This window comes from Sciurus vulgaris (assembly GCF_902686455.1).
Source record: "Sciurus vulgaris genome assembly, contig: HiC_scaffold_178_arrow_ctg1, whole genome shotgun sequence".
In the NCBI taxonomy this organism is placed as follows: Eukaryota; Metazoa; Chordata; class Mammalia; order Rodentia; family Sciuridae; genus Sciurus; species Sciurus vulgaris.
The window spans coordinates 322,562-344,671 of NW_027632875.1; the positions used below are offsets into that span (position 1 = coordinate 322,562).

At 42.9% G+C, this 22,110-nt stretch overlaps 1 pseudogene across 1 annotated transcript; it reads left to right on the top strand.

Annotated features, from left to right (window-relative positions):
* Positions 1-12,399: 12,399 nt before the first annotated feature.
* Positions 12,400-16,585, top strand: LOC306652337 (poly [ADP-ribose] polymerase tankyrase-2-like; annotated as a pseudogene). Its single transcript has 3 exons — positions 12,400-12,564; positions 12,680-15,882; positions 16,346-16,585. The product of its transcript is annotated as a poly [ADP-ribose] polymerase tankyrase-2-like (transcript).
* The last annotated feature ends 5,525 nt before the right edge of the window (positions 16,586-22,110 follow it).

Below are 22,110 nucleotides of genomic sequence, written 5' to 3' on the forward strand. Positions count from 1 at the left end.
GGTAGATACTTTTAAATGGTTCTGTCCCCTCTAGTTTTTGGCAGGAATGAAACCTTCCCTATGCCTGAAGATGGGATCAGACAGAGCCAGGACCAAATGAAGGAGGCCTTAACCTCTGTTAACCAGCCAAGATCTTAAGTTGGGTCCTATCCAAGGTCAACAGGATGGCATGCTTCCTTCACTTTATGTCATGGATTTACAATGAACTGGAATTCCAAAACTAACACTGATGAGACACAAGACTGTAATGGCTAGAAAAGGGTTTAGCTAAAAAAACCATCAACTCGTTTAGAGGAGGACATTCATTAAGTCAATCATTGATATCTTTGGAGTACTGTAGTAGATGAGATTATTATTTGGCAATTGTTCATCTCACTCCCTCCAGCTCCTTGGGAGGAGTATAACATCCCCCAACACCATTCATCAGTGTGGTTTAATCATGTGACCTGCTTTGGCAACTTTGATATTAACACAAATGTTTCAAGCCAAGGACCTGGAAAGAACATGCCCCAAAGCTTGCTGGTTGCAGAAGAAAGGGAAATACAAGCAGATGAAGTGCCCAACAAATCCAAAGACTAAAATCTCCAGCAGAGCTGTCCCAGCCAGCCTGCACACCTGTGAGCACCATAGTAAATGCTCATTTTTATACACCATTGAATTTGGGGTTATTTTGTTTTGCAGCAGTAACTGACCAATATTAGCAACCACTATGTGTTCAACACACTACTAATCACAGAAGAAACACTGGGGAATGATAGTTATAGTCCTGGTCTCTATGGGCATGTATTCTAGTTAGGGAGCAGGTAATAAATATTTTACAAATACAAAAGAAAGGATTATTACTAGGATTATAAAGAAAATACAATGTGGCGATATAGCTACTATGGTAGAGAAAAGTACCTGCTTTCAATCAGATGGTCAAATAAAGCTTCTCCACAGAGGTGAATCTCAAACTTTGACAAAAGTTGAAAAAGAGCCAGACAGCAGTAAGCTCCACCAGGGAAGTTAAAAACCTGCCTCATGGGCAAGTTGCATTGAGAATCTTGGTCTAGACAGGGGGGAGTGAGGTGCCCTGGAATAATCCTGTGCAAACTGGGTCACTTGGTTGTCTTAGGGTTGACATTGGCGCTTCTCTACTTGGTTCCACAGGCAAGTTAAGGGCTAACCAAGATACACTTGCTGCTGAGGCTAGGTGGCCAAAGGGGAAGGAAGCCAATGAGCATGTCAGGCAGAGGGTCAATTTTCCTAGGGCCTTGCTAGCAGAGAGGTCATGGGTTGGCTATGCTTCTTGTCCTGGCTCCTGAACAGTCAAAAGTGAAAATTTGGGAAGCTACCAATGAGCTTTCATAAATCAAACATTGTGCTTATCTGTACAGCTGGTGCCCAAACCACAGCCCTCTCTCCTGGCTGTGTGGTTAGAACTTCTCCAAATACAATTTTCTCCCTCTTTCCCTGGTCTTGGTTGGAAAACATTCAGCTCAGTAAATTGAAGAGACTCTTTTGCTAAAAACTGGCACTGGAATGGATGAAACTTTGTTAACTGTGACCTTGACATAGAGCAATCAGATGGAAGCCAACTTTCCTATTAGCTGCTTAGCAGGAATCATTCAGCAACAGGAACCAAAGCCAGTTATAGGGAAATGGGAGTAATTTTCATGTGCTGTGAATGTTGCTTGATCTGCTCCAGGAGGTCTAGGTTTGGCTACTAAGCTTGCTAATGTGCTTCTGTTTATCTGTACAATGGGGGTAATAGTTCCTGCTGTAGTTATTCCAACGACAGAGAGGATCAATAAGAGGACTTCTACATTGTGTATAATGCTCCTCCAAAATGAAATTTAGGATTCAGGAAATGTCTACATGGCCCCAATATATGGTCTCTGTGTTAAGGAGTCACTGAATTATTACTTGAGGGAACAAACAAAAAAAAACAAATAAAAACAAAAACGTTTTCCTAACTGCAGAAAATCAGAAAATTGCAACCAATAGTGATGCAAAATGCTTATCTTTTTGTGTTCTGAGCTTGTGTCCTTTTGCTTTTCTATCATTTAATGCCTTTTGAATTATGAAATATGGTTATAGTAAATTGGAGGATATTTTGTTTTAAAACTCACTTCCATATGAATATCAAAAATTAGCATCCTACATCAGTCTCTGAAATGTCTTTCAATATTTTCCTGGCCCTCAAAATCCAATATATGAGCCTGGAACAGTGACTCACGCCTATGACCCCAGCAGCTCAGGAGACTGAGGCAGAAGGATCACATGTTCAAGGTGATCCTGGGCAATTCAGCAAGACCTTGTCTCAAAATAAACAAAAGGGCTGGGGATGTAGCTCAGTGGTAAAATGTAACTGTGTTCAATCCCCAGTACCAAAACAGAACAACACAACAATGCAAGGTAACTTTGCAAAATCCCTTTGCCAGGAATGTTATTATTGTGGAGAGTGCATTTTTACACAACCATGTGCATGTAACCCGGGTGTGTTCAGCATATTAAAAGGACTTCTCCCATGATTTATTAATTCATACCCTATTTTCTATAGATCGTATTTGCCTAGGATTGCACTGAATCGTGAAGAAGGGAAATGGGTACATGGAAGCAGAAAGATTGGCAGCTTTGAACTCAGAGCTGACATGCCCTTCTGGGCTAAATTTAAGACCATCAGTTTCCTTGTCTGCAAAAAAGGGGTAGATGGTGATACTATTCAGAGCCTTTGGAGTAACTAAGTGCACAGAAACAGGCAAGGGGCTAGAGAGACCAGCATTTTGTGGGTGCTCTGAACTGTTAATTCTTTTAAACCTTTACTTCCTAGAGTGCAAATTACTCTATGGCATGAAGGCTCTTACAACTGTAAACCAGCTTCTCTGCCTCTGAACAGCTGCAACCCCACTCTCTTAATCCTCACATGTGGGGGTCCAAGCTCAGAGGACTACACTGAGGCTCTCAAAGTTTCCTGGGCATCAGCCTCACCTGGAGGACTCCTTAAAACACAGCTTGCTGGGCCCAACTCCAGGTTTCCGATTTAATTGGTCTGATGTGAGGATGGAAATTTGCATTTCTGGCAAGTTCCACGTGCTGCTGATGCTGCTGATTCTGCTGGTCTAGCACTACCTTTTGAGAGCCACTGAGCTAAGCATTCCCTTCTCTTTTCAGCTACAGTTCAGTACTGTGGCTCCTGACTGTTGGCTGCAGATTTTCTGGCAATTTTCCAAATCTGGCCTCTATTTAATATCTTCCATCATAGTGAAGACTCCTCCTCCATCCAGAATATAAGGCATCATTTACCACCTCCTTCTCCCCAATCCCTTTTTTCTCCAGGTCTCGTCTCCCTTGCCCAGACACAGGTTGCCACTCAGTCAGCCAGTCAGCTCTCTTGCTGCCCCCACCTGATCTGAATTACACCCCTTCCCTCAGTGACTTCCTTGATCTTGTGCCACTTGATTCCCAGAGAATGAATGAGTTTCTTCACTTCAAGAACTCGGTTAGTAGGATCCTGACTAGAACAATGAAGAACATTCTATTGTCTGAAAAATTACAGCAGATTTTCTCATTAGGGTTATATTTGCCTCTTCCCTGTTGATGAGAACCGTTGTTTGTTTCAACTGAGTCATCTTTATTCCAGTCTTTTCTGCCTCATAATAAGAGGCATCTGTGCTTGCAGTTCAAGGGGTGAATTACTGTCTCATATTGTCTGACAGGACTGTCCCTTTGGGAGCATCTTTCCAGAATGCCAGTTCTTACAGAGGTGCCAGAGGGGCTTACAAGTGATTATCTTTCACAGCACAGTTCCTGATGGCTGTCAGATTTCTGAGTGTTTCCATGTGGGACTCAAGTCACTGTGACCTCTGAAGGCAGGCTCTAGGAAGGTCACCTATCAAATCTTGAGGGATCCCACCCCAGCTGCTCAGCCCCCATCTCAAACACTTTCTCAAACTGCGGATTGGACCTCTAAACAGTACCAGCCATAGGAGAGTAGAGGTAGAGGTTGGCCTGTCACATCAAGGAATTCATGAGGATCATTTGGTGCTGTTTTTAGAGCTGATTTTGCTGAACACATGAGGAAGAACACACAAGACCCTGGGTGGGGAAAGCAACTCTTCTAGCTGAGGAGAAGCAGGGTGGCAGAGTCAGGCAGGATCCCAAAGAGGCATTTAGTACTTGTGTCCATAAACTGATAGGATTCAGGGGATATGAGCATTCTGGGGCTTTGTACAGAGCATATCCAAATCTCTGCTTGGAGGTAGGTAACATTTGTATGAAAAGAACACCTCTCTGGATTTTGCAAAATAAATGAGCATTCTTCAGGCCCTCTTCTGAGTAACCTTGGGCTACGTGCTTCCCCTCCATGATCCTTACTTTCTTGTTCCCTTGTTTGTGGGGGGTTATCAAACCCAAGGCCTTGAGCATGCTAAACAGCATTCTCCCACTGAACCACACCCTCAACCTTTGTTCCCTCATATTTGAAATAAGATAGTGAACTTTGAACTGCTGACTTCAGGGCTATTATGGAACCCAAATGCTACTGTTGCTGTTGTTAATAATAATAATAGCAATAATAACAGTTATAATAACAATAAAAATAATTCATATCAGTTATTTTAGCAACAGCAAGCTTCTGTGGGCACTTAATGTGTGCTCAGCTCAAATGGATTATCTTATGCTGAATCAAACCATTCCTTGGATAAAGAATATGTGGTATATATATATATACAGAATGGAGTTTTATTCAGCCATAAATATGAATGAAATTATGTCATTTATGGGAAGATGGATGGAACTTGAGAGCATTGTGTTAAGCCAAGTAAATCAATACCAGAAAGTAAGGGTTGTGTGTTTTCTCTCATAGGGGAAAACTAGAGAGGAAAAGGAAAAGAACAGTGTGAAGGGGATCTTGTGAAAAAGGAAGGGAGACCAGTAGAGGAAAGGAACTGTGGGAAGGGAGGAGGGGGTAGAAGGGAAGGGAAAATGCTTAGGGACAATATTGGCCAAATTAAAGTGTTATATATAGTAATATCTAACAACTAATCCCACTGCTATGCATTATCATAATGCACCAAAAAAAATGGAAGAAAAAGAGTCAACCTATTTTTACAGTAGCTCTGGGAGGTATATATGATCCTTATACCCCTGTCTTACAGGTGAAGAAACTCAGGCACAGGGAGGTCAAAGATTTTCTCTAAGAAAACACAATGAAAACTGAAGAGTCAGTACTTGAACCCACTTAATTGTGATGCGATTCCATCTAGGATAGATGTTAGAGTGATTTCAGTGAACCTCAGATGCCTGCATGGATGCAAGATGCTCTCTCACCCAGGCCACAGAATGCTCTCTGAGCCCCAAGCAGCCTCAGCTGCTGCCATCTTGTTTTCATGTCTTCCATAGGTTCACCTTTTCTTTTTTTCCCCTTTTCTTGCATTAGGAAAATGGGAAGCAGCTGTGAGCCCTGCAGATTGCCAATGGGATTGTGAGTACAGCTACCTCTGCTAACAACTAATTCATTACCAGGTGGCAGACAGTTTCCGCTGCACTGTTACAACCTATTTGGCTTCCAGGTTCCATGTGAAATCAAAACCAATTTGTTCAGCAGCCAGGCCTCATGTTTGCATTCAGACAGGGATACTCTGTCTTCCTGTGTCCCTATGGGCACCCTCTCTGCTGCATAGCCATGTTCCTGGGCAGGAAAGTGTCTGTGCCTGAATGATAGAGACTGAAGGATGTGTTTGGGCTTGGGGGGAACTTGGTCCAACCTCTAATACTTTTAAAGAAACACCCTGCAATCTTTATTGAGTAGCCATAATGTGCCAGGTGCTGTGTCAGAAGCCAGGAAATGTGATGAAGATAAAATACAGGTTCCTTGTTCTTATTAGGTTGGGGAAAGGCACCAAATGAGCAAGTCTACAGATAAAAAATGGAAATAACTTCAGAAAATGATAAGAGGCAAGGAGAAATGCAGCTGAGTTTGTGAAGAACAGCAGGACTGGGCAGGAATGGACCTTTAGCGAAGCTGATCAGAGAGAAACTGGCAGAGGAGAAAATGGTTGAACTGAGATGGAAGCGGTGAGCAAGAGTCAGTCCTGGGTAATGTCAGGGAAGAACATTCTAGGTAGATGATATTTCAAATGTAATAATCCTTAGGTCTGCCCAAGTAGAGAATGTTCAAGAAACAAAAAGGAGGCCCAAATGGTTCAGGGGGTGATGACCGGGAAGCCAGTACCAGGAGAGATCAGAAGGAGCAAATCATATAGTGAATCAAAGACTGGGAGCTTTCTGGGTACTACTTCTTTTGAAGTCCTCTGAGGGTCCAGCCAACCAAGCCAGGGACAGCTTTCTGTGGATTCATCATATCACTAAAATCCAACTCTGAAAATTTCCAAAGCTAGGTCCATGTCTCTGTATATCTCCCCATCCAAATCTCCCACAGTTCTGGTGCATAGCAGATTCTCAGGACAGCCTAATGGCTTGAGGGTATAGCTTAAGAAAGACTGCAGACCATAGAGACATGTCTCACTTATAGTCCAGGAAGAACTTACATTCAACAAAAGGTTGTATGTGGCAATAGGAACTATGTTCCCTGTTACTAGAGGTATATAAGTCAAAGAGAAACTATGAATTGGAAGGATCAGTTGGGTAGAGGGAGGACTCACAACATTCTATGATAGAGGTAGGAGTGGTCACCCCTGTAATTATATTCCCCTGTATTGAACAGTCAGTTGTATTATCTCATTTAATTTTTCAAGAAACCCTATGACAAAGTGCCATTATTATTCTCACTATTGGTCTTGGGGACTGAACCTCTGCTCTTTTAAGGGCTGCATTCCATGAAAGGCCATTCCATGCAAAGCTTAGCCAGGCAGATGGTCAGCCACAGAGCCTTGGACACACTCTGTCTATTTGCATCTCCCTATGAGGTCAAACAGTGCCAGGAGACACCTGCAGAGAGGTTTTCCAGGGAATGGCCTCCCACGCCCAGGATGGTAGAGCCTGCCTGTGCTCAGTCCAAGCCTTGTTCACCCCTTCAAGGAGAGCTCAAAGGGCAGTAGGGCTGTACGTTTAGAAGATCACTGGACACACAGTCAGGAGATCCGGTTCACACTGATCCTGCTCATTAGCACAACCTTTAGAAAACCCTTTTCTCTGTTTATGAATCTCCCTTTTTTAATTCTGTGAAATACGAATGGGCACAGACCTTTAATCTATGAAGACACTGATCATGAAGACTCATGATCCCTAAAACCCTGCTGTCCCCTCCTCTGTCAATCATCCAGCCGTTTAATGTGGCCTGTGTTGCTCTGCAACCTAGGGTCCCTGCTCGCCCACACAGGGGGCTTACCTCCTAGTCCTCTCTGCCTCAGCTCTGCCAAGCTCCTTCTACCTCAAGCCTTCCCACAGCCTGGCAGCCCCCCTACAGTATCTTCCCTGGTCCTTCCTCTCCACCCCGCTGACTCCTCCTTACCCTGCAGTTCTCTGCTTCAGTGCTCTTACTTTAGGGAGTCCTCCCATGACTTTCTTGCCTAAGTTCAGTTATTCTTCATATTTGTTCAGAAGTACCCTGAACTTCCCTGTAGAAGCACTCAAGACAATGAAAATCAGACACTTCAGTCATTTTTTACTCATCATTTTCCTCTCTTAGATACTAAGCTTGTTTAGGTTATGAACTGTGTCAATTTTCTTCACAATATTATATCCAGCATTAGAACCTAGAAAATATAGAAACAGGAGACATTTTGTGAGTCTCTGTGGAAAGTCTGCATGTTGCCAGTCAATCTCTCTGGCCTCCGTTTTGGTAGAGAACCAAATAGGATTCTTGTGGGGATAAAAAATAACATTGACTAAGCTACCCTTTCCTGACCTGAAGGCAGGACAGAATATCTTATGCATTCCCATATTTACCTCCACCTCAGATTGAATGGCATATCTAACCTATTGGCTCAATATGGAGTTCACTCACTGGACAGGCAATGAAAATGAAGACAGAAATGCTGATGAGAGAAAGGGTCTTTTTTGACTCATGGCAAGGCATAATCAACAAAGTAAACCAAAATAGTGATGAGGGAGCCAGGAGAGTGCCAAATCAGAAGTGTGGCCAGGAGGGATAGTGATGGGCAATTCATTTTAATAAGTATTCTTGAACACCTGCCATTTATTAAGATGTTGAGCTTTGCTTACTTGTTGAAATAAAAATAAGTCTAGTAGTTAGCAGCTCATATTCAGTGATTAGTGATTTACTCAAATGAATTTAAGTCTTATGTAGTGAATTCAGGTAGATCAAAAATTAAAGTCTTTGCTCTTAACCTCTGGGTTTTATCACTTCATGTCACAAAAGGAAACAAGACTGATCTGGGGCTTTGAGGGTTTATAGGCTGGTGTGCATTGCACCCAACCCATTATTAATTCAGCATGTCTGTCCGCTTGCTTGGTCCTATTGTTACAACAGGACACTGGCTAGACAGATGGCTAGAGAAACAGAAGTGTGAAATGTACAACATGAAGCAGTGAGAGTATATGCCTACTTTTTAAGTGAGGGTCCAAAGATCTGAATTCAAGCTCAGGGCCTAGTTTTCCTTGTTGCTGTGTGCCTGCACAGAGCTCACCTTTCCCCCTGAGGCAGAAACTCTGTTTGGGAGTCAAGGGATGTTCTGTTATCCCTTAGACTGATGTATTAGAGGGAAATGAAACTTCTGAGGCTTTGTTGACATCTCCAGAATCTGCTGGGTTCCATCCTGTCTCAGAACTTCCTGCAGGTCTCCTCTCAGACAGTGGAGAGGCTGGCATTACAGGGATTCTCCTCAAAGGTAATCACCCAGAACTGATGAACTTTCACTTAGGCTCATTACTTAAACCAAAGAGGAGCAGGAATCTGAGTACTGATCTTTAGGGTTCCTGTCCAGTGCCCCACATCCGGGCCATCTGCCTGCCTGCAGAGGGGAGCAGAGGCCCTCCTTTGGATTTCTGGAATGGTGGGGGCTTGGCATTGATTTGTGAGTTGTCAGGTGGCAGGCTGACAGTGTGGTAGCTGCTTTCTGCTCACCCATGCAGTGGGCAGATCCAGTGGGCCTTAATACCCAAAAAAATAGGCTCAACTACTCATCAACTTGTGCACAATACAGATGGTTGATGATTGTGTGACCACTCACTCCATCTTATGTTTGGTAAAGTGCCCACTTCTCCTGATGGCATCTCTCTCTGGAGTTACTAAAGTGTCCCTTTTAAAAGCCAAGAAACTGAATCCTGAGAAGCTGAGCAGTTTTCTCTGGTTCTGTCTGATCTCTTTTCTGCTGAAGTCACTACTCTGTGGGCTATTCTGTTGTTGTTATTGTTTTATCCTTGGTTCTTCTGTTATTTCTGAAAACATTTAGCCTTGGACAGTCCTGGACTAATAGTTGGCAAATTTTCTCACTTGACTTGATTCATACTCATTCATTCCTGCCTAAATGTAGATAAGTCTCTGCTCTCCAGAAGCTACAGTCTAGCGAGGGGTGTAATTCACAAACACATGAGTGGTTGTATTCATTCATTCATTCATTCAAAAAATGTTGGTCACACATAGGGACTGTGTTAGGAATCAGAAGCAGAGGGCCCATCAAGGCAGCCTCCCATTCTCCTGCACTTCTTATCTCTTTGGGATGAGTGGGGAGAAAGTTAAATTGTGGGAAAACCCACAAACAAGAAAACTCAGCGTTTAAATATTAGGAAGAAAATGTCAAAAGCGATGGGACGGACTGTGAGAAGAAAGGAGAATGAGCCACTTAGGATGAGTGATCAGGAGGTGAGTTGGTAACATTTAGTTAAGGGCTCCATAAGGAGTTGTCAGTCTTGCTGAGATTTAAGGGCAGAGGGTAACAAGCACAAGGCCCCGAGGCAGGAGCAGAGCTGGAGTGTCTGAAGAACAGAAGGAGCCCGAGCGCCCGAAACTGAGCACAATGGCAGGAGAATGGCATGTGCATGGTGTCCATGCGGGCAGTGCCCAGGTCCTTGGGGACCCAGAGGCCATGTGGATTGAACACAGAGCAGCAGAGATCCCAGACCAGGCTACGTTTCAGGAATCTCTGCACTGTATGTCTGATATGAATTCAGCGAGGGAGATTGGGTAAGACTGGGCCAGTCAGGAAGTTCCCATGTTTGCAGGAAGAGCAGGACCTGATGAGGACTGTGGACAACTTTCCAAATTGGCTGGAAGGCAGGAATTGACTCTGACAGTATGTGTGTGTTGGGAAGGGTAGCCGGAAACCAGGAGAGAAGGCAAGTTGAATGGTCAGTAGATAGAAGATCGTTATGTACTTGTATTAGAAAACTCAAGATATTCAAGGCATTATCTGTTATGGACCAGATGGGCAGTTTCACTTAAAACCAAAGTGAGGTTTCTAGTTTCCTCTAAGATATATTTAAAGTCTGGAGATTCTTTTTATTTTTTTAACAAGTGAACAGTTTATTAAGAATTAAATGAAGGGTATGGAATGTGATACAGCACAAGACACTCAAGATGGGTATAATAGTACTACTCACACAAAAAAATTAAATTTCACTTAAAAAAAACACAAGAAAAAAGAAAAAGCAATTCCGTCACTTGAAAGTAAGGGATTTCATGCAAAGCACTAATAAAACCCAAATCCCAATCTCCCGATAATCAAAAAGCCACCTGAAAATATTGCCATGCTAACATATTACCCACGATATAATCATTCCTGGAAAAACACACTAAGTAATGGATTAGATGAAATAACACAGTTCAAAATATCATATCATAAAATCATAGACGACAATGGTTTACATGACAAACTAATCCAAATTTACTTACAGGGAGAGTGAGTGATATGAGCTAAATGTTGAGAGACAAGGTATGTAAATATAAATCCATTAATTCATCTCATTATTTTCTAATTATAAAACCTAGAGGCCTAGAGAACCTGAAAAATGTGTATGAAATTTGACATACTCCATTTGTATTCTTAGAAATGATTTTAGAATCATATTTGCAATTAGTAGAGAGTTGTATAAAGGCATTTCAAGGTCAGGATTTGGCCTCTTAAATAATAATCACAATTTATATCACAGAAACAATTCCACAAATGTAATTACTTTGACTCTAATTCAGAACAAGAATCATGACTTTCTAGCATTTTACATACAGGTTACTGTAAAGGTCAGTTAATTTAAAGACTGAATAAAATATCAAATAAAAGTGAAATGATACAGAGAGTGAAATGGAACGTTTATAAAGACCGAGGTGGATAAAAATCTTTCCTTGACTTCTGAGGCAACTAGAGTGAACAGGTAAAATAGAATGCCATGTCATAATGTATGTTTCTGGAAAAAAGATAGTTTTACTTCAGAAAACAGGAATGGCATTTTATGGAATAGCAATCCCCTCCACAGCTGCCAAACTGATCACCACATGATGCACAAAGGAAAGAATATTTCCAATGAAGCATTGCATCAAGGAGAGGTAACCCAGGATCAGAAAGCATCTGTCTCACTGCACTTGCCCATTCAGGGGCCAAGGAAAGACTGAGACACCTACATTCATGGTTGTGGGTTCAGTTTACCATGGTGTATAGATTGGCTAAAAATACAAGATCAAGAAAAAAAGAGCAGAAAAAAAAAAAACACATAGGATAAAAAATTACTCACTCCAATTTGCTATCTCCCCTCCCTTAGATTTAAGGTAATTAGAAACAATGGGCAATTATCCAGAATTACTTTTCCCAACCTTTAAATTTAATTTCTTATTGACATTCCATGAAAAAAATACCATAATTCTTCAAAAGCAAGATCTAACCTCTCTATAAAAAAAAAAAAACAGGAGCACTTGCTCTAATTGTCACAGAATGACATTAGAAAAATTTCCTAAGTAAAACCTAGAGTTTGAGGCCAGAAAAGAAGCTTCTTTAATAGTGACCTAAGATATTTAAGAGCTCTTTGGAATGTGTGTCTTACACATATGAAGGCATCACGAATAAAATCCCCAGAGTATACATAACATTCTTAAAGAGGAAGATATCTACTGAGAGAGAAATGCTTTCATCACCAAATTAAATCTGATAAATTAATCTTTCCCAACTAAGTTTCTACTAACAACTCAACATAGCCTCTGGAATCAAACATAAAGATAACTCGATCAGTATAATACAAGATGAAGTACAGATGAGCAATACATATGAAAAAATTTGTAAACTGATGAATTTTTTTCAGCAAAGGAGAAGAGCTTAGAGGTCACCAGCTGCTTCAGTGATTTCGGGTTCAGTGGAATTGTTTCCTTCCCCAAACAACTGTTTATCCATCAGCCACACCTTCAGGCCTCACAATCTGGAAGGTAATTAAATATTCAGGATAAACCTATTCTCTGTAAGTGACATACTCAGCTCATGCTAGGCCATTTACACTGGGTCCACCAGTGACTGAATGAGGACCTGGGCCAGGACTGCGGCAGGCGGGCAGGAGCGGCCTTGCCAGCCTCAGCTGCGGTGTTGCTTCAGGACCCCGACAGCTGGTTCTAGACGCTGCGGCTGCTGTGGGGCAGCCAGGGAGCACCAACTGGTGCTACGGGTGCAAGGCGGCACGGCCATGGTACTGAGCGGAGTCTGGTGACAGTAGGGAGCCCAGGGGCCCAGGCCCTCCTGGTCTCCTCCAGGGGGCCTCACCCTCCTGCTCCCAGGTCCAGGGCTCTTGCTGCCATTGCTAGCGCTGCTACTGGTGGCAGTGGCCAGGATCATGTCGCACCGCCGCCAAGCCCTGCACGCTAGCTGAGGCCGTGGAGTGGGCCACTCACGAGCTTTTCAAAGTGTGCTGCAGTAGGGACATGGAGCGAGTCAAAGAGGCTGGTGACGCCCGAGAAACTGAACAGCCGTGACCACCCTGCTCCACTTTGCCGCAGGCTTTGGGTGGAAAGATGTAGCTGAGTATTTGCTTCAGAATGGTGCAAATGTCCAAGCACGTGGTGATGGTGGACTTATTCCTCTTCATAATACATGTTCTTCTGGTCATGCTGAAGTAGTCAATCTCCTTTTGCAACATGGCACAGATCCAAATGTTCGAGATAATTGGAATTATACTCCTCTACATGAAGCAGCAATTAAAGGAAAGATTGATGTTTGCATTGTGCTCTTACAACATGGAGCTGAGCCAACCATCCAAAACACAGTTGGAAGGACAGCATTGGATTTAGCAGACCTGTCTGCAAAAGCAGTGCTGACTGGTGAATATAAGAAAGATGAACTTTTGGAAAGTGCAAGGAGTGGCAATGAAGAAAAAATTGTGTCTCTTCTTACACCATTAAATGTCAACTCTCATGTAAGTGATGGCTCCACTGCATTTGGCAGCAGGATACAACAGAGTAAAGATTGTACAACTGTTATTGCAACATGGAGCTGATGTTCATGTTAAAGATAAAGGTGATTTGGTGCCGTTACACAATGCCTGTTCTTATGGTCATTATGAAGTAACAACTTCTGGTCAAGCATGGTGCCTGTGAAAATGCAATGGATTTGTGGCAGTTCACTTCTCTTCATGAGGCAGCTTCCAAGAATAGGACTGAAGTGTGTTCTCTTCTCCTAAGTTACGCTGCAGATCCAACACTACTGAATTGTCACAATAAATGTGCTATTGGCTTGGCTCCCACACCACAGTTAAAAGAAAGATAATCATATGAATTTAAAGGTCACTCATTACTGCAGGCTATTCAAGAAGCTGATGTGACACGAATCAAAAAACATCTCTCTGTAATGGTGAATTCCAAGCATTCTCAGACACATGAAACAGCATTGCATTGTGCTGCTGTATCTCCATATCCCAAAAGAAAGCAAATATGTGAACTGTTGCTAAGAAAAGGAGCAAACATAAATGACAAGACTAAAGAATTCTTGACTCCTCTGCATGTGGCATCTGACAAAGCTCATAAGGATGTTGTCAAAGTAGTGGTGAAACATGAAGCAAAGGTGAATGCTCTCCATAATCTTGGTCAGACGTCTCTGCACAGAGCTGCACATTGTGGCCATCTATAAACTTGCCGCCTACTCCTGAGCTATGGATGTGATCCTAACATCATATCCCTTCAGGGATTTACTGTCTTGAGGATGGGAAATGAAAATGTACAACAACTGCTTCAAGAGGGTATCCCTTAGAGAATTCAAAGGCAGACGAACAGTTGTTGGAAGCTGCAAAGGCTGGAGATGTAGAAACTGTAAAAAAACTGTATACTGTTCAGAGTGCCAACTATAGAGGTATTGAAGGATGTGTCTACATCACTCCATTTTGCAGTAGGGTATAACAGGGTGCCTGGTGGAATATCTGCTTCAGCATGGAGCTGATGTGCATGCTAATGATAAAGGGGGCCTTTTACATTTGCAAAATGCATGTTCTTATGGACATTATGAAGTTGCATAACTTCTTGTTAAGCATGGAGCAGTAGTTAATGTAGCTGATTTATGGAAATTTGCAACTTTACATGAAGCTGCAGGAAAAGGAAAATATGAAATTTGCAAACTTCTGCTCTAGCATGGTGTAGACCCTACAAAGAAAAATAGGGATGGGAATACTCCTTTTGATCTTGTTAAAGATGGAGATACAGATATTCAAGATCTGCTTCAAAGAGATGCAGCTTTGCTTGATGCTGCCAAGAAAGGTTGTTTAGCCAGAGTGAAGAAGTTGTCTTCTCCTGATAATGTAAATTGCCGTGATACCTAAGGCCGACATTCTACACCCCTACATTTAGTAGCTGGTTATAATAATTTAGAAGTTGCAGAGTATTTATTATAATGTGGAGCTTATGTGAATGCCCAAGACAAAGGAGGACTTATTCCCTTACATAATGCAACATCTTATGGACATGTAGATGTAGCAGCTTTATTAATAAAGTATAGTGCATGTGTCAATGCCATGGATGAATGGGCTTTCACACCTTTGCATGAAGCGTCCCAAAAAGGGATGAACACAGCTTTGTGCTTTATTGTCGACCCATGGAGCTGATCCTACTCTTAAAAATCAGGAAGGACAAACACCTTTATATTTAGTTTCAACAGATGATGTTAGTGCCCTACTTAACAGCAGCCATGCCCCCTTCTGCTCTTCCCTCATGCTACAAACTCAAGTGCTCAATGGTGCGAGAAGCCCAGGAGCCACTGCAGATGCTCTGTCTTCAGGTCCATCCAGCCCATCAAGCCTTTCTGCAGCCAGCAGTCTTGACAACTCATCTGGGAGTTTTTCTGAACTGTCTTCAGTAGTTAGTTCAAGTGGAAGAGAGGGTGCTTCCAGTTTGGAGAGAAAGGAAGTTCCAGGAGTAGATTTTAGCATAACTCAATTTGTAAGGAATCTTGGAATTGAGCACCTAATGGCTATATTTGAGAGAGAACAGAGCACTTTGGATGTATTGGTTGACATAGGGCACAAGGAGCTAAAGGAGATTGGAATCAATGCTTATGGACATAGACACTAATTAAAAGAGTTGAAAGACTTATCTCTGGACAACAAGGTCTTAACCCATATTTAACTTAGAACAACTCTGGTAGTGGAACAATTCTCATAGATCTGTCTCCTGATGATCAAGAGTTTCAGGCTGTGGAGGAAGAGATGCAAAGTACAGTCCAAGGGCACAGAGGTGGAGGTCATGCAGGTGGCATCTTCAACAGATGTGATAGTCTCAAGATTCAGAAGGTTTGTAACAAGAAACTATGGAAACGATACACTCACTGGAGAAAAGAAGTTTCTGAAGAAAACCACAACCACGCAAATGAAAGAATGCTATTTCATGGGTCTCCCTTTGTGAATGCAATTATCCATAAAGGTTTTGATGAAAGGCATGCATATGTAGGTGGCATGTTTGAAGCTGGGATTTATTTTGCTGAAAACTCTTCCAAAAGCAATCAGTATGTATATGGAATTGGAGATTCAGTTTTTAAAATAAGTTTTTAAAAATTATTTTGTTTTTACTTGGACACAATGCCTTTATTTTATTTAGTTTTATGTGGTGCTGATGATCAAACCCAGTGCCTCACACAGGCAAGGCAAGCACTGTACCCCTGAGCCACAACCCCAGTCCCTAAAGTCTGGAGATTCTTTATCTCCTCTTTCTTACCCCTCAGAAGACACAGCCCAGCTAGAAGACATTGAGCTGTGCAGGATCAGAGCTGAAAGAACCCTTGGAGTTTATCAAAGCTAAACCCCTCCCCAAGCTTGTATTTAATACAGATGGTCTACACTGAAGGTAACAGGAGAGCTGGTGTCTAACCTTGATGTTCCTTCCTGGCTGTCCATCAAGAGTCATTGACCTTTGCATCCTCCGTGCGCCTCCTATTGAGTGGGGGGGCGAGACATGGGGGGGTCTGTTCTCTTTCTGGACCACCTCACTTGGCAGGCCCATCCCACTGTATCAGGTGGTGCTGGGGAGAACTGGATCACTGCCTCTGAACAGAGTGCTTTCCACACGCTGAGCCCACAACTTGTGTATGAGCTTGGAACAGATTGGAAGGGGCTGCAACAAGAAAACAAATGTCAGCCTCTGCATGGAAACATTGTGGAAAATGTATCCATTTCCAATGAGCCTTACCCAACCTTTAGCAACCTCTTCAGCAAAGCCTACTGCCAATCACATTGACCTGTTTCATCTGCAATTCTCAAAGCATCCAAGAGGTCACTTAATCCTGATCTGTTCTCACTGCAGGACATGAAGCTCTGAGATGTCCTACTTAGAATCAACTTCTTTTAAAACTACCTGATAATATTACTTGATTTTGAAACTTATGTGCTTTATTTTGCATCATTGGTTTGCAGGGATTGAAAGAACAGCAGCCACATCCCAAGATGAGAGCCTCCTCCACTGCAGCTCTCAATGCTTTATAGACAGAAGTCACCTAATACATATGGGTTATATTCACCTGGACTTATATTTACAGCTGAGCAGCTGTTCGTGTTGGCAAACAGGATTCCTAAACATCACCCAACACCTGAGACAAAGCCAAGTTTCTCGTCAGTCAAGGAGGACAAACACTCTTTTGGACAGAGTCTTCACATCCTTAAAAGTGAGAAAGGACAAAGGTGAGATGTCACTAGATTCGAAGTCTACTTTTAAGTCTTCCAGTGTGGGGAGCATGATTAGGATTGGGATTAGGATTAGTGGACAATTTTGAAGGGATGTGTTCAAAAAGTCTTAGGGCATAAGCTTATTTATTGATTTTTTTTTCTTTATTGGAGATTTGATGGATCTTCAGGATGAACATCATTTGCAATATTTGTCTTCTTGGGCAAGAATTTCCTCAAAGAAAAAATTACATTGTTGAAGAGAGGACAACAGTAGTATAGTCATGTTAATATGAAGCTGGGGGTTGGGGCATAAATGGTTTCTTTCTCAACATCAATAAGGATGTGCCAGTCTTCCTTCTTGATAGAGCTACATTAATCCCAAATAGCTACCATGTCTTCATTGCCAAAACCTTTGAGTGGATGCTGTTAAGGGCTTCCGAAAAATACAAGTATTATTTCAGAGGCAGAACATAGTTATGCAACATTGTAAAATGAAGCCTAGAATAGATCAAGTGATCAGAATCTGCAGAAAATTGAGAAAAATGCTAGAATTTTTAAAAAACATTTATTTTTACAGACTGCATTTTGATTCATTGCACACAAATGGGGTACAACTTTTCATTTCTATGGTTGTACACAATGTAGACTCACACCATTCATGAAATCATGCATGTACATAGGGTAATGATATCTGTCTCAGTCCACCATCTTTCATACCTCTGCTCCCCCCCTCATTTCCCTCTATGTAATCTAAAGTTCCTCCATTTTCCTCCGCCCCCATTATGTATCATCATCCACTTATCAGGGAAAACATTCAGCCTTTGGCTTTTTGGGACTGGCTTATTTCACTTAGCATGATATTCTCCTTGGCAATTCTAATGCAGCAGTCTAGCTCAGGGACGCTCACTGAAACACGTCTTATATTGCTCTTACTTTCCCATCACTGTGCGAACTTGGGATTTCCTGCATCTAACTTCAGCCCCCACTCCCAGCTCTGGAGACCCTCAACCTCTGGACTTGAAAGTGTTGTCCAAGGGACTGACTGCATTGCTCAGATGATGGGCCACCTTGCTGCACGTAGTTCTGGGTCCACTTTCACTGTTTCTTTCTCAGGGGTCTTTTTATGTATTTATTTATTTTTGGTACTGGGGATTTAACCCAGGGGTGATTTACCATGGAGCTATAGCCCCATCTATTTTTATTTTTTATTTTGAAAGGGTCTCATTAAGTCACTTGGGGCCTTGCTAAGTTGCTGAGACTGGTTTTGAACTTGAGACCCTCCTGTCTCCACTTCCTCAATTGCTGGAATTATATATGTGAGCCACAGCACCCAGCTCAGGGATACATTCTGAGGCTCAGTATAATTTTCTGCATGTAAAATGACAAGCATTCTATTTCTGGGAAATCCAATCAACTGCACTTTGGGATAATTGTTTGGGTTCCAATGTGAATGCTGATAGTGAAGATTTTAAGATTTCCTGGTTCTCTGTACCATGTAGCCTTACTGAGTTTGACACAGTCTCCAGTACCTCAGAATGTGAATATTTGGATAGAAGATTTTCAAAGAAGTGACCAATTTACAATGCAGCCTTAGAGCGGATGCCAGTCCCATCTTACTGATGCCCTTATGAAAAGAGAAAATCTGTCATGAGTGTGAGAAGACACAGGGAGAAGTCAGCTGTCTACAAGCCCAGGACAGAGGACCACAAACAAACCCACTCTGCTGATGCTATCTCAAGAGACTGATGTTTACTGACCCAGAGCTTTGAGAAATAGCTTCCTATTGGTAGTGTAGCTGGTTCCCATTGTTTTGTATGGCAGCCTCTGCTAAATACCTCAGACACCAGCCTTCCCTCTGGGCAAACCCAGTGCAGGATTTGGAACTGCATGCCACACTGGCTCCTGCAAGAGCAGCCCTCTCTGTCATTAGGGGCTAGTGTGCTCCCTGTCAGGCGATTCATGATTTCACCCTCAATATTCTCTGGAGATGGGATTAAGCAGGGTGGATTCTGAGGGATCTCACAATTCCTTCAAGGCAGAGGTCTCAGCATTGTCCTCACACACAGGAGTCAGCTTGAGCACCAGCCTTTGTCAGATAGGAGTGGGCCATTCTGAAGGCTCACAAGTTCCATCCCTGTCACAAATATCTGAGATGACTGACTTAGGGAAGGTTGGTTTGGCTCCCGTTCTGGAGGCTCCAGTCCATGACTGGTCGGCCCCCTTGCTCGTGATCCTGTGATGGACAGCACATCATGGCAGCGGCTTATGGCAGAGCAAAAGTGTTCACCTCATGGTGAGCCAGGGAACAGAGAGGAAAGGGCTGGGGTCCCAGTGTGGGCTTCAAGGGCACGCCCCCAGTGACCCAAGGATCTCTTGCCAGAACCCAAGTTGTGCAGTTCCATCACCTCCCAATACACTAGCTGGGAATCAGGCCTTTAACACATGGGCCTTGGGGAGGCAGTGAAGATCCAAACTGTAGCATCAGTGTAGGGAGGATTTGGATTATAATTCTGAATTAAAATTCTCAAAACCTTAGAAGTCAGCTGATTCAGCCACAGCTTCATGGTCAGTGACTGAGAGACTTGCCCTTGTGTTTTGAAACCTTGTGATGGTTAATTGATCCCTGACTTTATTCCCCCACCTCTGGCTGTGGCTTCTTCTGGGCAGCAGACAGGGGTGGTTGTCGTGGAAGCAGCAGAGATTCCTCAAGTGCCTGGGTGCATCTGTCCTTCCTGCTTCCTGTCCCTTGTGCTCTCTTCCTTCCCTTTGCCCAGCTCCCTGGATGAAAGCCCTGTCTCTTGTGCATCAGAGTCTAATTGCTTAGGAGAGCAATAATAGGCTTGCTGGTCAGGAAGGGGAGCCCAAGAAGTTTCAAAAAGTGTTGGTGACATTGGAGGCCAGGTTCGTCCTCCCTGAGGCAGAGAAGGTGGTCATCTACTACCCTTGCTGCTCCTGTAAGGGCCGGGTGCCCTGTACATCAGCATCAACTGCCTCTGCTTCTACCCCTTCTTGCGGGCAAGGAAGTCAAGTGAGGCCAGTGCTGGCATCTGCAGAGATTTGGTCCTTCAAAATAAAGTTGGCCCTGGGGTTAATTGGCATGGCTCCTGAGAGAAGCCATAAAAGGTTAAATCCCACAGCAAAAGATTTAATTGGGTGGTTGAGATGACAGCAGGTGATACTGGATTAGTTTCCAAATGATTTGTGCAGATAATTAAGTTTAATTAATTATATGTGCTACAATGAAGAAGATTGATTTTTATTTATTTACTTTTTTATTTCTTGGACACAATTCATGTTTCTGCTATTTTTGGGAGCATATCTGTGTAGTTTGTTCAAATAGCTACTCAAGACCTTTTACTACCATAGATCATGTTGAAGGTACAGTATCATATCTCATGGGTGAATATTACTAAAGGAGTAGCATATACTTCTGCTTCTTAATGCAGAAGGACATCTTTGAAAACACCCATCTCTGATGGTCATGAGTGTTGACTATGCAGAATGCTTTACATGGGTCCACTTGAGATCCAGAAAGAACTGATGGACAATGCACCAACAGTGGGCACTGCCCTCAGTATTGACATTCCCACAGGGAAAGGCAAGGAAGGCCACACATGTCAGTTGTGTGTTCAAGGTTTCAAAAGACATTGCCGGGCTGGGGAGATAGCTCAGCTGGTAGTGTGCTTGCCTCACAAGCACAGGGCCCTGAGTTTGTTCCCCAGTACCACACACAAACAAAAAAATGCCATTTCCATTGAAAGCACTTTAAGAAGCCATTTCAAGAGCCTATGCTGGGTGGCACGGGAGATGCACTCATATGTGTGGTTTTCTTCATTTATTCTCCAAGTACAGCCAGTGGGAGGCCTCCTCTTGAATGTCTGCTGCAGCCAGCCTCCTGCACATGCTGTCTTCTCTTTCTGTTTCAGCACCCCACCCTGTGTGCCCAGTCCTCTGCTGTCCTCGCTTGGAATGGGCTCCAGCCTAAGCTTGGCCGTCCTTCTTTTCCTTCTTTCTGAAATGCTTTTCCAAATGAACACCGAGCTTTTCCTTTTGTCCTTAGCCTCTTTAGAAAGACCTGTTTATCCTTCAAAACCCAGTTCAGATTGGTCACGTCCACCACGCCTTCCTTCTCCCCATATAATGTACACCATGTCTGTTTCTGGACTGGGTTCCGTCAAGTTGGTGTTGCTTATTTGCTTGTGGGTTAGTTTTTCCTGTTTGTGCTGCTTAAATGCAGGGCTCTTCACACAGCAGTCACTTAATGAACTCAAGTTGGCAGTGTAGACCAAACTAGTGTGGGTGGAAGAGCTCAAATAGCTGGAAAAGAGTAGTCCCAGGCCTGACATAGAAATGAGGCTATTTACAATCCTAAAGGCATTGAAAATGCTATTGCTAAATAAGTAGAAGGAAATGTTACAATATCACATTCATTCTGTGACGTGAAAAGGAAATGATTTCATTTGGGACACTAAGGATTGTCACTAAATCTAATTGTGTTAGGATGATGATATTATATTTGGAAAAAATTAATTATTGCTAATATTCGATCATGTTTTTCCACTTGTTATCTGTATGATGGATCGGCTAACAGATATGACTTTATATTCTCCCCTTTTCCTCTGAATTAACCTACTGCCTATCACTGTATCCACAGTAATTCTCAGATGCGTATTGTGGCACAAGCCTGTAATTCCAGTATCCCAGGAGACTGAGACTAAAGGATAGCAAGTTGAAAAGCAGCCTCAGCAAAGGCAAGGCACTAAGCAACTCGGTGAGACCTGTCTCTAAATAAAATACAAAATTGGGCTGAGGATGAGACACAGGAGCCAAGTTCCCCTCACTTTAATCCCTGGTACACCCCCCAAAAAAAATCTGGGACTAGCATGTTTGTTTAAAAATGTATCACCTGCACTATTTTACATTATCTTTATTAGTAGCAGTATTACTGAGGATTGAAGCCAGTTGAGCCCCGCCCCCCACCCCAACCTTGCTTTTTGAGACAAGGACTAGCTAAGTTACCTCCCTAGCAAGGAAGGATCCTCCAGCCTCCTGGGTCACTGGCACTAAAGGCATGTGCCACAGCACCTGGCTGTCTTTATG